This window comes from Coffea arabica, chromosome 10e (genome assembly GCF_036785885.1).
Source record: "Coffea arabica cultivar ET-39 chromosome 10e, Coffea Arabica ET-39 HiFi, whole genome shotgun sequence".
NCBI lineage: Eukaryota > Viridiplantae > Streptophyta > Magnoliopsida > Gentianales > Rubiaceae > Coffea > Coffea arabica.
Window position 1 is genome coordinate 11,247,797 of NC_092328.1, and position 13,786 is coordinate 11,261,582.

At 34.5% G+C, this 13,786-nt stretch overlaps 1 non-coding gene across 1 annotated transcript; it reads right to left on the reverse strand.

The window, feature by feature from the left end:
- Nucleotides 1-10,904: 10,904 nt before the first annotated feature.
- LOC113713099 (small nucleolar RNA R71) lies at nucleotides 10,905-11,011 on the reverse strand. Its single transcript, XR_003453432.1, has one exon. It is a non-coding gene; the product is annotated as a small nucleolar RNA R71 (small nucleolar RNA).
- Between the last annotated feature and the right edge of the window lie 2,775 nt (nucleotides 11,012-13,786).

Consider the following 13,786-nt stretch of genomic DNA (forward strand, 5'->3'; position numbering starts at 1 on the left):
TTTGGAGAAACAAGAGGACAATTGCTTTTGTTTTTATTTTTTCTTTTTCTTGACCAATTTTGGGAGACAACAATTGTAAGCTTCGAATAGCTTTTCTGCATGGCTTGTTCTCCATCAAAGGAGAACTAACTTCTTATTTCTATCTAAGGGGACAACTGAAGATTTGGTTCAATAATAACTGTGAGATCTAAATTATTTTAATTGCTTCCTTCATATATTGGTATTTGTATGTTTTCTATTTTTAGTGGTTATAGCTATTGTGTATGATTGAATAGTTGCGTAATATTTAATTATTCACGTAGTTTATTAGCTAATTAGGAGTAGTTGCATTTGTAATTGTTCTATTGCTCTCGTCCCGATAGCAGCTGGCATAATTGGGTTTATGTTAGGGAGTCATACAATCTAATTTAAATAAATTCTTGTACCGTGTTTATTGATTAGAGTAAGGTTTCTCTAGTTTCTAATGCAATTGAGGAATTAAATCCTACGGTCGTACTTAGGGTTATTCCTAAATTAGGAAAATAGTCAATGGTCGTACCTTGACTATCGAAATAGTAAGGAGAGACTGACTATCAAATCGTAATGGCAGTTAAAAACCTGCTTATTAGTGAATGTTGAGATTATATTTGAATAAATGATCAGTTGCATGAACCATCTCTCAAGTGTAACCTTGACTAGAGTTTTTCCAATTATTTCTCTCAATTAATTATTTTTCGCAGCTAGTTTATTTAGTTAACAATTCATTAGCATTTAATTCTCAAACCCTTTGTTTGTCTTGACTTAAAAAGAAACGAACTTTTTCCTAGTCCCTGATGAGACAATCCTGCTTGCCACTGTCTACTAGTTAGTAAATTTTGTCAGTTGATTAATTCTGGTATATCGGATTAAGTAAACTTTTCGGAGCCAGGGTGAATCATGTAACCCATTGCACATCCAGAGTCCCTACTCCAGTACTTGGAATTGATTGTTGACCAATTTTGGTGGTAGTTAGGTTTTTATTATTGCACAGGCTCGACACCTGTCATGTATATGAAACCTACTCTCGTAGTGAATTAACTATACTTCTAACTAAATCATACCTACTCTCGTGGTTATGAAATTAGTTACAAACTCATTTCTTCTATAAAATTACATGAAACAAGTCACTAAAGTCACATTGGTGCACCTCTATTTTCGTGATTGAATTCCCTAAATTTATCACTTTCTTGAACTAGTATTAAATCCCAATTTTTATTGCAAACTTAATACCTTAACATTATCACAATTAATGGCGGATTAATCATGATTAGAAAAACAAAAATGATAAATAACTTGCTCAAAATAATATTATTAAATAACTAAATAAATATCACAAACAAGATATACAAAATTCATCCATAACTTTAAACATAAATTTTAGCAAAACATATTAAAACTGAAAACAAGATCCAAACTTATTTTTTTTTTTTAGATAAAGTTGCAACTTTTATTCATAATAAAACCAGGAACAGGAAAAAGCAACACAATTTTCTAGGCACATGACAAATTTTGCCCTCTTATGTCCTCTTCACTCTCCTAATAGCAGGAATTCTCCATTTGTCAAGTCGAATTTCCCATCTCGCCAACATAGGAGTTGTTGGAAGGCTGTTATACGTTCGAAGCGATTCGTGGGCCTGTGTGACTCCCACGTTGGCCAAGGCGTCCGCCACTTTGTTCGTCTCTCGAAGGCAATGTGAGAAACAGTGCTCTCCCGCCACCAGTTGCCATATCTCTTCAACCTCCATTCGAACATGCTAAGGACACTGGAACCGTCGCTGAAGGATGCCCACTAAAGTCGCAGAATCCGACTGAATAAAGGGTGAGACCACCCCCTTTCTTTGGACAATCGGAGGCCTGCCAACAACACTAAAGCCTCTGCCCGTAAGCTAGTCTGGTTGCCTAGGAAAACTGAGAACCCCACCACGAAATCACCGTTGGAGTTTCGAAGCACTCCGCCACCACTGCTTAGTCCCGAATTGCCTTTGGAGCATCTATCCGTGTTCAACGTCAATCGGTCAGCTGAACTAGGCTTCCATCTTACAATGAGAAAACCATACCTCTGTGGGCCAGCCATGGCGATGGTGTCATACATCTCCGGAAACGTACGAGCATCCAACAGCTGTTGAAACTCAATCTTGAATGCTGCTTTTACATCCTTGAAGATCGCTTGGCAGACATCTCGGCCCTGCACCTAAACTCCCTCAAAAATTGCTCTATTTCTCGCCTTCCAAAGATCCAAACTTATATTATAATTAAACATGAACTCAAATACAAAAAAGAAAGTAATAGAAAAGATATCACTTTTGTCACATGAGATCAAACTCTCCATCTTTCTCCTTAATCTTCATCCAAGTTTAGCTACAAGTATAAAAAAGAAAAACTATACTTATTATACTACTCTAATGAACTAAATTAATAAACTAAGAAAAACTAGTGGAGACTACATTTTGATAGTGTATCTAGTCTTCCAAAGTTATCAAACCAGCTCTCTAAAGGCCCTATTTATAGAGGAATTTAATCCACAAATGAGTTGTTTAGTGCTGGCAAATTTGGCTTTTGAAATCTCCAAAGGTTGTTTCATGAAATCTCTACACTCTTCTTGAGTACATACAACCGAAATTATTAGCTAGATGATAGGTTACAATTTGTTGCTAAATTTATAATTATTTTTCCCTTGATATTTGCCAAATATTGCATTATTGGATTGATTTTATTCATATTTGGTATTTGGTGTTAATTGTTGGGAGGTAGAGTAAAAGGTAATAAAAAGAGGTGATTTTCCAAGAATCACTATTAAATCTGAAGACACGGGATTCGTGCGTGGCAGTTTTCCAATTCAAGTCAGTCCTAAGGGGTATGTTTCCAAATTGTGTTAGGAGACAATTTAGATTATTAGGGAATATCTTCTTCTTAGGGAAATTAGGAAGTTTTATTTTATTTGGAAAGCTAAAAAGTAGGAAAAGATGGAAATTGAGGTAGCGGCTGGTTCGCTTGATTAATACTCCGAGAAGCAAAACAACTGGGCAAGAAAAAAACTACGAGTCTCGTGTCAGAGGAGAAACGGCCTGTTGGCTTTTCTCTTCGTCTTTTCTTTTCTTTGTTTTTCTTCTTTTGTTGAACGTTTATGCAATTTCTTTCAATGGAATTGCATGGGTTACTCTCAATGGAGAGTAACTAGTTTTCTTTTCTAGTCAAAGGTCAACTTGAAGGTGCGGTTCCAAACATCTGTGAGATCGAATTAATTTTATTTATTTCTTTTATTCATTGATATTTGTACATTTTCTAGTTTAATTTCTTATGATTGTTTTGTTATTTGAATGTCAAGGACCCGATATTCGAATTAACCTAATAATCTATTGCTAGATTAATTGATTGAATCTGTAATTGTTTAATCGATTAATATCAATGGTGACTAGCGTGATTGGTCCCATGTTAGGAAAACGTATGATCTAATTTAAACAAACCTTTCTAGCGTGTTTGTTGGTTAGGATTATGTTTTTCTAATTTTTAATGCAATTGAGAAATAAAATCCTACAGTCGTACCTAGGGTTAAAGTAAGAAAAAGTTGGCTATTAGATCTTGTTGATGGCTATAACCAATCTATTAATAAGTAATTGAATTATCTCTGCATCGATGGTTAGTTGAATGAACCATGTCTAAAAAGTTGTACCTTTGACTAAAGTCGTCTGTATTGTTGATTAATTCATATTTATTTTCGTGAATTGCTTTTATTTAGTTAATTAGTTATTTTTATAAAAGTCCCCCATTCTCTGAATTCTAGAAGAAACGAATTATCTCCAGTCGCTGTGAATTCGACCATGCTCACCGTTATATACAAAAATTATATTTTTTTCTTGAGTAGGTATTTATTGTTATACAAGTTCGACACTTGTCACCAGAATTGAGTTATAAAAGTTTTGTGAAAGCAGGGTAAGTTAATAAACAAGTTGCAGAAAACATGGGAGAATATGCAGGCTTTGAATACGCAACCTAGTGCCACATATTCAAAGCTCACGTTTTCACTTCTGTGACTTTAGCACCACTTCAACTGATATTTTCTTGATGATAAAAGCCTGAAATAAAAGTTGTAACTCTTTGAGTTAACTTTTCAATGCATCAAGAATCATTTAATTTGGAGCTGTAGATTGAGAAATGACTAAAATACCCTTGACTGATCAAAACTCCATTTCAGCTTTTGACAACAAATATGACTGACTGTATTTCAACTTTTTGAAAAGAAAAACTCATGAACTGGATTTCGATGTCTCTATAAGAAATGTAGAGCTATGTGTGAGCTTCAAAATGAATCAAGGATCACCTCAATTCTATTTGTGTAGCTCAAGATATAGCTGATATACCAAAAGGTATCAAATCTGTCTTAACTTGCATTTCATTCCTTGATCATGTTTGCACTTCATGTCTTCTTTAAATCACTTTAAATTATCAACAATCATCCAATTATCCTCTCAATTCACTCCAATTATTGATTGAATCATTAAACTTACAAAACATGAAGTTTTCACTATTAAAATCCATAGCAATACAATTTTTAACATTTAAACCATAAAATGCATATTTTCAATAGAAATCTAGTTAATTAACTATAAAAATAATTAAAACACACCAAAACTAAATAATAAAACACACTTAAAACATATAAAATACACACTTATCAGTTACATGCAATCTAGTTAGAACCACTTTGTTGCCCTCTACATGAGAATTTGTATATTAAGACCATCATAATTGTGTACTATATGTTTGTAATATTATTATGTGATTGTTATATTATCTTGAGATGTTTGGTTTACTGCTACAGTGTTACGCCGGAGTTAGTGAACTTGGTGTTCGGACTGCCATTCGTTTGCTGAACTGTAAAGTGACAATGATTAGTTTGCCTTTTTCCATTAATTGTTTCTAATGTCATGTACTGATGAGAAAGATATGCACAATATAGAACAGGTTGGTAGCTACTACTTGTACATTGCAGTAACCCTACGACTGGGCAACTTCCTATACTATTTGAATGTGCCACCCACCTACAGCATGCGGGCTCATCATTCATGAAAACCTAATTTCTGAAGTCTTGAAATAAGTACTCCTAGTTGAAGTCAATAGTATTAGTTATTCATAATGCATTTTTATGGATATAGCACTATATTGCTAAAATACCCACTAATTTTTCCTAATCATTAATTGGTATTAATTTCATAACAGTAAAAGTGTAAAGATAAATACTAAATATAAGGGAAGTTATTTGGGGTAATGAGATATTAAGGGACAAATAAGATAGCGATCCATTAAAAAAAACTTTCAACTACGCAACATACTTATTAATGGGTTAGTAAATGGAGAGGAAGTTGTTGGATAGTTACAAGGATTATCATCATTTATCTGATCAATCAAGAGGGAAAACTATTTTACTTCTTATTTTCTTTATCCCATTAGAACAAAAACTCCTTGAAGTTGTCAGAAAAGAAGAAGACAACATTGGTGTTGATCAACCATATTTTACTTCTTCTTTTCTTTATCCCATTAGAATAAAAACTCCCTGAAATTGTCAGACAAAAAGAAGACAACATTGGTATATATTTTGCTTAATGTTTTGTAAATATTTTGGATGGATTGTGGTGGAATTGGGCTTAAAATGATGATGAGAATGACTATTTTGATGATTAGGCAATAACTAGTTGATGTAGTAGAAAAAGTGTGAAAAATTGTGTGAAAATGGAAAGATTTATTTGTTAAATTGGTTTTGATAGGAAGACAAGATATACTACATCGGATACCTGGTTTCAGAAAAAATATGCGATGCCAAATAGAAGGGGTCAAGCCAGATACTGTACTAGATACTCATCAAAGAATTTTAGAAGAAGGGATGTTTAGCAGTATACGGATAGTGAAATTTGCTTCGAATACTGCGTTTTATACTTGAGCAGAAAAAAATTTCAAGTGGTGCAACTTGCACAACTTGATGCAAACTTTTCAGCTCCTTTTCGGATAACAACTAGGATGTCTTGATAGCTGCTAGTTGAGTCTAAAACATCAATTTTCTCACCTTTTTGGAACTTTATGTCATTTTTCAATATCTAATTTATGTCAAGAAAGTGTGGATGAAGACTTTTGGGGGGAAAGAAGCTTCTTGAAAAAGATAAAAGACACTTTTGTTGAGATATCAAGAAGAGGAGAATAGAAGATAGGAGTAACTTTCTTAGACTAAAACTTGAACTTTCTCTCACTAGAATAGAATAGGACTTGTAGCAAAACTTTTGATGAACTCTTGATGTAATCTTGGCATTTTGAAGACAAAGGAGAATTTGGAACTTGGAAATCCTTGTTCCTTCAACTGGATAAGTATTTTCTTCTCCTTTCTCTTTATTTTGTTGGATATATGTTGGGATTCATCAAAGATGTAAGCTTTATGTATTTATTCTTCATGTCTAGCTAATATATTTGTTCTAGGAGTGGATAATGTCTAGTGTTTCTTGATCTTGGTTTGAATAAGTAGATGCATGTTGCCTTTTGTACTTGCTAATCCATTTAAACTTGCTTGAACATTTGTGAATGCTTTATCATCATTTACAAATTATTTTAGTTGTTGTTTATCAATGAAAGTTGGTAGATGATGATGGAACCGGCTTAGATGGAGCTTAGGATTTTAGCGCATGAAACTAGTGTTGATAATAGGTGGGCTTAGTATATTCTTGAGTTTAATGACACCGTATTTGTTATTTCACCACAAAAGTAGAGAAATGCATGTATAGGTTGTGATGACCCCACCTCCCCCTAGGGCATACCCCAGGGTTTAGCGTACCGTCTGCCCAACTCTCGCCAGGACTCACTCACTCACTTCAACTAAAATAGGGTATAACCTCGAGAATAAAGGAAATAACAGTTACCAAGTTTGGCAAGTACAATTACATTCATTTCTGTCTCAAACATCCATACAATCCCAAATATATCAAAAGATTGGAGTTCTAAATACATTCAACCCTAATTGAGCAATTAGTGCGAGTACAATTACAAAATTCAAAAAATAAACTAGACTACGCTAGTCTGTATAAGTCTCACGCCTCGCTCGTACCCCCTGTAAGGAAAACAAATGGCATGGAATGAGCTAAAAACCCAGTGAGGTTCCAAATAGCAAGTTGACCATTATTTAAAAGTGAAAGTATCAGAATAGGAAAATGACAAGCATAACAAGTCAAGAAAACGAGCAATAACACTTCAAGTAGCAAATCTCAAAATGAGCGAGTGTAAAATTCTTTTCTAAAAGAAACAATAATACTACGAATAATAATCAAAGTATGAGGATATAGGTGACTCTCAAGCGCCATGTTCCCATTGCTTTACCAGAGCTTGATCAAGTAGTAGTTGACACTCCGTCAACTTTCAAGTAAAGTAATCAGTTCAGTAGAACACCACTTAGCTACAATCTCTTTCCACCATCCAAACCCCCTATTGGGCCCAAAATTCTCAATAAACACTGGTGGTAATACTCGAGTATACCGATTAGTCGAGAAGATATCACTCCACTTGACAAAACAAGAGACCCCAAGTTCGTTGCTCAATCGACCAAACCCTTGCCGGCTCGACTCAAGTAACTAGCCACAGGGTTTCTAGAATTCCAGACAAGGTACGAATCATATGCATGTATATCAATTCAATTGCAATCAATGAATAAGAATATATCACATTAGGGCAAGTGCGATAAAGTACACTCTTACCCGATTAAACCAATCATATATCATTTAATCACATTGGTCAAGTATGGAAAACAAATATCAAGTTCAATCAGGTATTTGGAAACACTCACCAAAGATGTAGTGCTTCTACGGATCATGTTCAGGTATTACTCCTTGTTGGGAGTCCAAATCGACGATAAAACATCGTTTAAGAGCTTTGGAAATCAACTAAGGTTCGACACTTAAATGTTTCGTTTAACGAAAATCAAGTAATTGAAACTAATTTGAGGAATATTCGTATTACTTATCATGTCCTAGAAAACTCATGCTCGCTCTTAAAACTTTGAAACTTTGAAGCGATTAAACTTTGAAATCCCCATTTGAGTTGAAGAGACGAGGAAAACGTATTTCTATTAGTCGTTACTTTCATTTTTTCAAGGGTATAAGTTTCGGCCGAATTCTAGCTTATATAACTCTACGAAAGAGGACTCGAATAACGTAGACAATTCAAGTTCAATTCAACCTCAACTCTTCGCTCGAATCACAAGTACACACGCCTAGTTCTTGAGTGAAAATTTGGGCTGCATGCCCTTTGTATTTAGTTATTTTTCAGCAATTTATGGCTTCATTATTTTCCTCAATTTAGCCCCAAAGTCACACACAAGCAATGTTACCACAATAGCCTTTCAATTAGGCTCAATGTCATTCAATTACAAAACAATACTAGTAATGCGACCGGAAACCAAGTTTAAGGACAAACAACAAAATAGCAGGTTTGACATCTCTTGGCGTATCGGTCACAACTGAAGCTACGCCTATCGGTTTGAGGTACACTTTATGCCATTTCAAAGCTAAGACAGAAAAATATAAGTCTTATGAAGACATTGACAGCCAATTCATTCATTTTCAAGGTCAAAATGTGCAATCTCAGAGAAAATAGAAAACTGTCCGCGAAACAGTGCATTTTGGCTGTCAGGGGTAATTTTGTCATTTCACATAATACAGTGTTCAGATTGAGCTAAAATTTTACAGAAAGCTATATAACTCCATTCCCTACAACTTTTATGTTTTGACCTAGGCCTAATTCGGCCTCTAACATGGACGAATTAAACAGGTCAGAAACAGGACAGGTTCCTCTCTAAAGCTGGAAATTTAATGATTCAATGCTTACTAATGACATTCATGTCTTGATTCACTACCCAAGTCCCTATCCAAGCTCCCCCACATCATATACTATGTAAACAACAATAAACACACTGAAAATCTCAAACCCTAGCTCAACAATCCAACATATCATGCCAAACTAACAAATTAACCATCTCAAGCCAAGAATATAAGATTCTATCGAAACTTAAACAAGATTAAGGAAGAGAAAAAGGAAAGGCAGCCGTGATACCTTCCAAAAGTCCCTTGTAAGTGAGAAACACACCACTTTCTTCCCAAATTTTCAGCACCCCAAGTCTTCCAAGCACAAAAGGAAAGGTTAATCGGTTGAGTTCGATTGCTTGCACTCAAACAAGGATGGATTCAAGGTGAAAGTTGCTAGTTTCTCTCTTGTGTTTCTCTCTCTTGAAGCTCGGCCAGAATGTGCAGAAATGAAGTGAATTTGTTGATAAAAATAAAGGAAATTGGTTGGTCAAAGTTAGGTAGATGGCCATCAAGTGTCGCCGTAGGATTAACTCTCAATTTTTTTCTTTTTTTCCTCTTTTCTTTGGTCAAAGATTGAGGCTGGTTTAAGAGATATTTTAGGGTTAATTAGCTGAAATAAAAGTAAGGATATTAAGGTAATAAAGTAGTGTTCAAGTGGTGTATTCAATCGGTAGCGAACGGTACAAGTCGGTTCACACCGTTTTTCCTTAACTCGTACGTACTAGGGTTTTCACTTATTATTATTACTTCTAATCACACACTTTTTTTTTTATCTAAAACTCACTCTTAACCACCAAATTTAGTACACACTCCATACCGAGTAATCACACTACCGAAAGACGTAAAAATCCTAGTTTACCCGAACTATAAAACTAAGGGTAAAACTCTTAAATCTCTTATTCATTACAACTATTGAGAGAGTAAATGAGTAGTAAAGATGTTATAAAGTAAATTAATCAAAATAAGAGAGAATTTTAAGAAAATATAAGCGAATTTTCCAGTCGTCACATAGGTAACACTCGATTAATTGTGAAAGCGAGTTTCGACTTCTGTATGTAAATGAACCCTTAGCAAGACAAGTAGTGTAACATTTATCACCCATTTGAGCTATAGAAAAGGATATTTGGTTGATTCCATATCCCAGAGCTTGTATTTTGGTTGAGTTCATGCATTAACTTGTAGCTATTACACATTAGCATCTAGAGTAGATTTTATCTTTCATTGTTGTTGTTTGTCTAGATAATAGAGTAGGATTAAATTCTAGTAATTCTGGATGCTCCTCGAGGGATTGACCATAACTTGTATTACAAAGCGACTTGTATACTTGCAATTAACGACAGAGTTATTGAATAAAACTAGAGTGCCAGAGGAGTCTCGTCAAGTTTTTGGCGTTGTTACCGGGGAGAATGACAATATTAGAACCAAATGGTCTTTATTAATCTAAACTTTGATTGTAGTGTGATTTGTATATAACTTTTGGTGTAAAAAATTACTTTTATTGAAGTTATTGCATCTATATTGGGTAAATATTGTCTTGATTTTTCTTTTTGATCGTTGGTAGTGTATGCACCGAGTCTTGTGGACAATTGTGTCGTTAGAACAAGGTGTGCACTACAAGGAGACACAGAAGATTAACAAGGAGGGACACTTTATATTGAACTTCCCCGAATAGCAGAAGAAACTCATAAGAGAGCATTGAGAGATTTTGCATTACCAGGAGGCAATGGTCTACAAACAAGCATCACATGACCCACGGTAAATGCTAATAATTTTGAAATTAAACCTGCATTAATACAAATGGTGCAACAATCTCAATTCAGACGTAATATCACCAAGGACCCTAACTCTCATTTAGACACTTTTATTGAAATTTGTGATACCATTAAGTTGAATGGTGTTAGTGAAGATGCAATTCGATTAAGGTTGTTTCCATTTTCATTGAGGGATAAAGCTAAAATTTGGTTGAATTCACATTCACCTAACACTTTCACAAGTTGGGAAGATTTGTCTCGCTCATTCTTAAACAAATATTTTTCATCGACAAAAACTGCTAAATTAAGAATGGATATAACTAACTTTTGTCAACAAGAGGGAGAATCTTTGTATGAGGTATGAGAGCGATTTAGGGAGTTACAACGAAGATGTCCACATCATGGTTTTTCAGATTGGTTCATTGTGCAGACATTCTACAATGGATTGAATTTCACTACAAAGACTCAAGTGGATGCTGTAACTGGAGGAGTATTGATGGGCAAATCAGCCGTCCAAACTCATGAATTGATTGAAGAAATGGCTGCGAACAATTATTAATGGGTTAACAAAAGAGGTAATACTAGAAAGGCAGTAGGTATGTTTGAACTTGATAGCCTTAATTATTAAATGCCAAGATAGATAATGTGGTAAAGATGTTAAATGCACATGTGCCGAATGTTGGTTCTAATTCGAATTCAAATGCTAATAAGGCTTGTTGTACTATGAGTGGAGGAAATTATGATGATTTTAGTTGTACGAATGAACAGGTACAATTGGTTAGCAATTATAATTGGCTTTCACAAAATAATCTTTACTTGAACACATACAATTTGGGATGGAGAAATCATCCAAATTTTGGATGGAGGGACCAAGCCAACCAACCAAAACCACAAAATCCACCGAATTTTCAACCAGGACCTATGAATATGGAGACTAAGTCTGCTTTGGAGCTTGCGATAGAGAAGCTAGCTAATACTACAAATGACAAAATTGATAGGTTAGCGAGTGCAACTTTCGAGAGATTTGAGACGATTGAAGGAAGTTTGGACCAGCTTACTACAATGTATAGAAATGTTGAGGTCCAAATTGATCAAATTGCTAGCTCTTTGAATCCTAGGAATTCAAGGGAACTACCTAGCAAAATTGAAACAAATTCGAGAAAGCGAGTCAATACAATAAGCTTAAAAGTGGCAAGCAATTAGAAGATCCTGACCTTGGTCCGTCTTGTGAGAATAAGGAAGATGGAAAGAGTGAAAAAAGAGAAATTAACAAGGAGAAAGATCATATAGTTATTGATGTGAATTTACCTATTTCTAAAGTTTCTCCTAACGTTAATACTAATGTTTTCATTCCCTTTCCTCACAGGTTTAAGCAAGAGAAGCAAGAAAGGGAGTTTGATAAATTTTTAAAGATTTTCATGCAACTACATATTAATATTCCTCTTCTTGATGCTATTATACAGATTCCTTTCTATGCTTGATTTTTAAAAGATCTTATGTCCAAGAAAAGGAAACTTGTGGATAATGAGGTAATTGCATTAATGGAGGAATGTAGTACAGTCATTCAAAACAAGCACTATTGACAATATTGATTTCTCAAATATTTTATATGATTTAGGTGCAAGTGTATCTTTGATCCCTTTATCTATTGTTAGAAACTTGGGGTCAACCGAATTAAAAACTACCAATATTACATTGCAGTTCATGGATGGGACAATCAAATATCCCATAGGTGTACTAGAAAATGTGCTTATGAAAATTAAAAATTTTGTTATACCTATAGATTTTGTTGTCCTAAATATAGAGGAAGATGCAAACATACCTATACTATTAGGTAGGCCATTTCTTGTCACTGCCGGTATAATAATTGATGTACAAGAAGGTAAGCTTTTATTTGGAGTGAATGGCGAAACTGTGATTTTTAATCTGTCCAATGGAAAGTGCATTCTCTCGACTAACTCCAGTTTAGAGGATTCACAGGTGACTACGGTCACTCATGAAATGGAACAAAAAGAAGAAGGAAGTACTCCTTGTCATCATGAGAAGCATGATCAAGCCATGAAGGGCTCAAGGCATGACAATTTTATAAAAGAAGTTGAGAACTTTCCTCCATTTGATAAAGTCAAAGGTGAAACATTGAGTGAAATTGAAAAGGGTACGAATTCCCAACCATACAATATTGATGAGTATTATTTTGATCAAACTAACAATCATCCTAGGCCTTTGATATTGTTAGATAAAGGAGAACAATGGCCTGCTCATCACAAGGAGAGATGGTTTGGAAACTTTAACCCTTGGAAAGGATTTAATCCTCTTTCTTTTACTTGAGAAGTTTAATCATTAAGTCAAGTTTAACGACTTTAAACAAAGCGCTGGTTGGGATGCAACCCAATGAAGTTTAGATTTTATGGCAGTTTAGTTATTAATAAAAGTTTTGTTTGTGTTTGTAGGTTGCAAATCAAAGAATCAAAGCAAAATATGGTAGCATGTGTTAAGGAGACGGGAAAGTTCCATTCAGTTTCATGAGTTATTTCATGTTTCATATGTGGGAAAGATGAGTTGTGGTGTTAATTTTTCTGTGGGAGATCTTTTTGAAAATAATGTTTTGAAAGTAGAGAGCATAGTGCTAATGCAACATAGGTGTGGTGTAATATATAGACATTCTCAGGGCAATAACTGGTGGGCTTATATCTGATGCACTTCATTGCTAAACGGGGTTAGATTCTGTACTTTTCAATTTCTCAGAATTTTTAAAAATTTCAACGCACAACCTCGTATAGTTGTTATCGTCCCATATACCCGTCTTAGATAGTGGATTGACGAACGCGGGGTATACATATAACAATTAGTTTATCTACAATCAAAATTTACATTTATAACATCCTAGATACTCCACACTTGATTTTTTCTGCAAGTATACAGATCGTGAATGAGTATAGAGTATTAAGGGTCGATCCCACAGAGAAGATTTTCAATTACCGGTGATTTTCGAACTCCTTTATTATTTAGACTATAAACATGAAGTAAAAGTAATAAAATTAACACTCAAAAGCTCCTAGAGGTATGGAATTTCTTACTGCTCTCCCTAATAAGATTACTGGTCAAGTGAATGCTATTATCTTGACTAGTTATGACGTAATTTCCTAATGTATGTAAAACCTATTCTCGCAGTAAATCAATTAT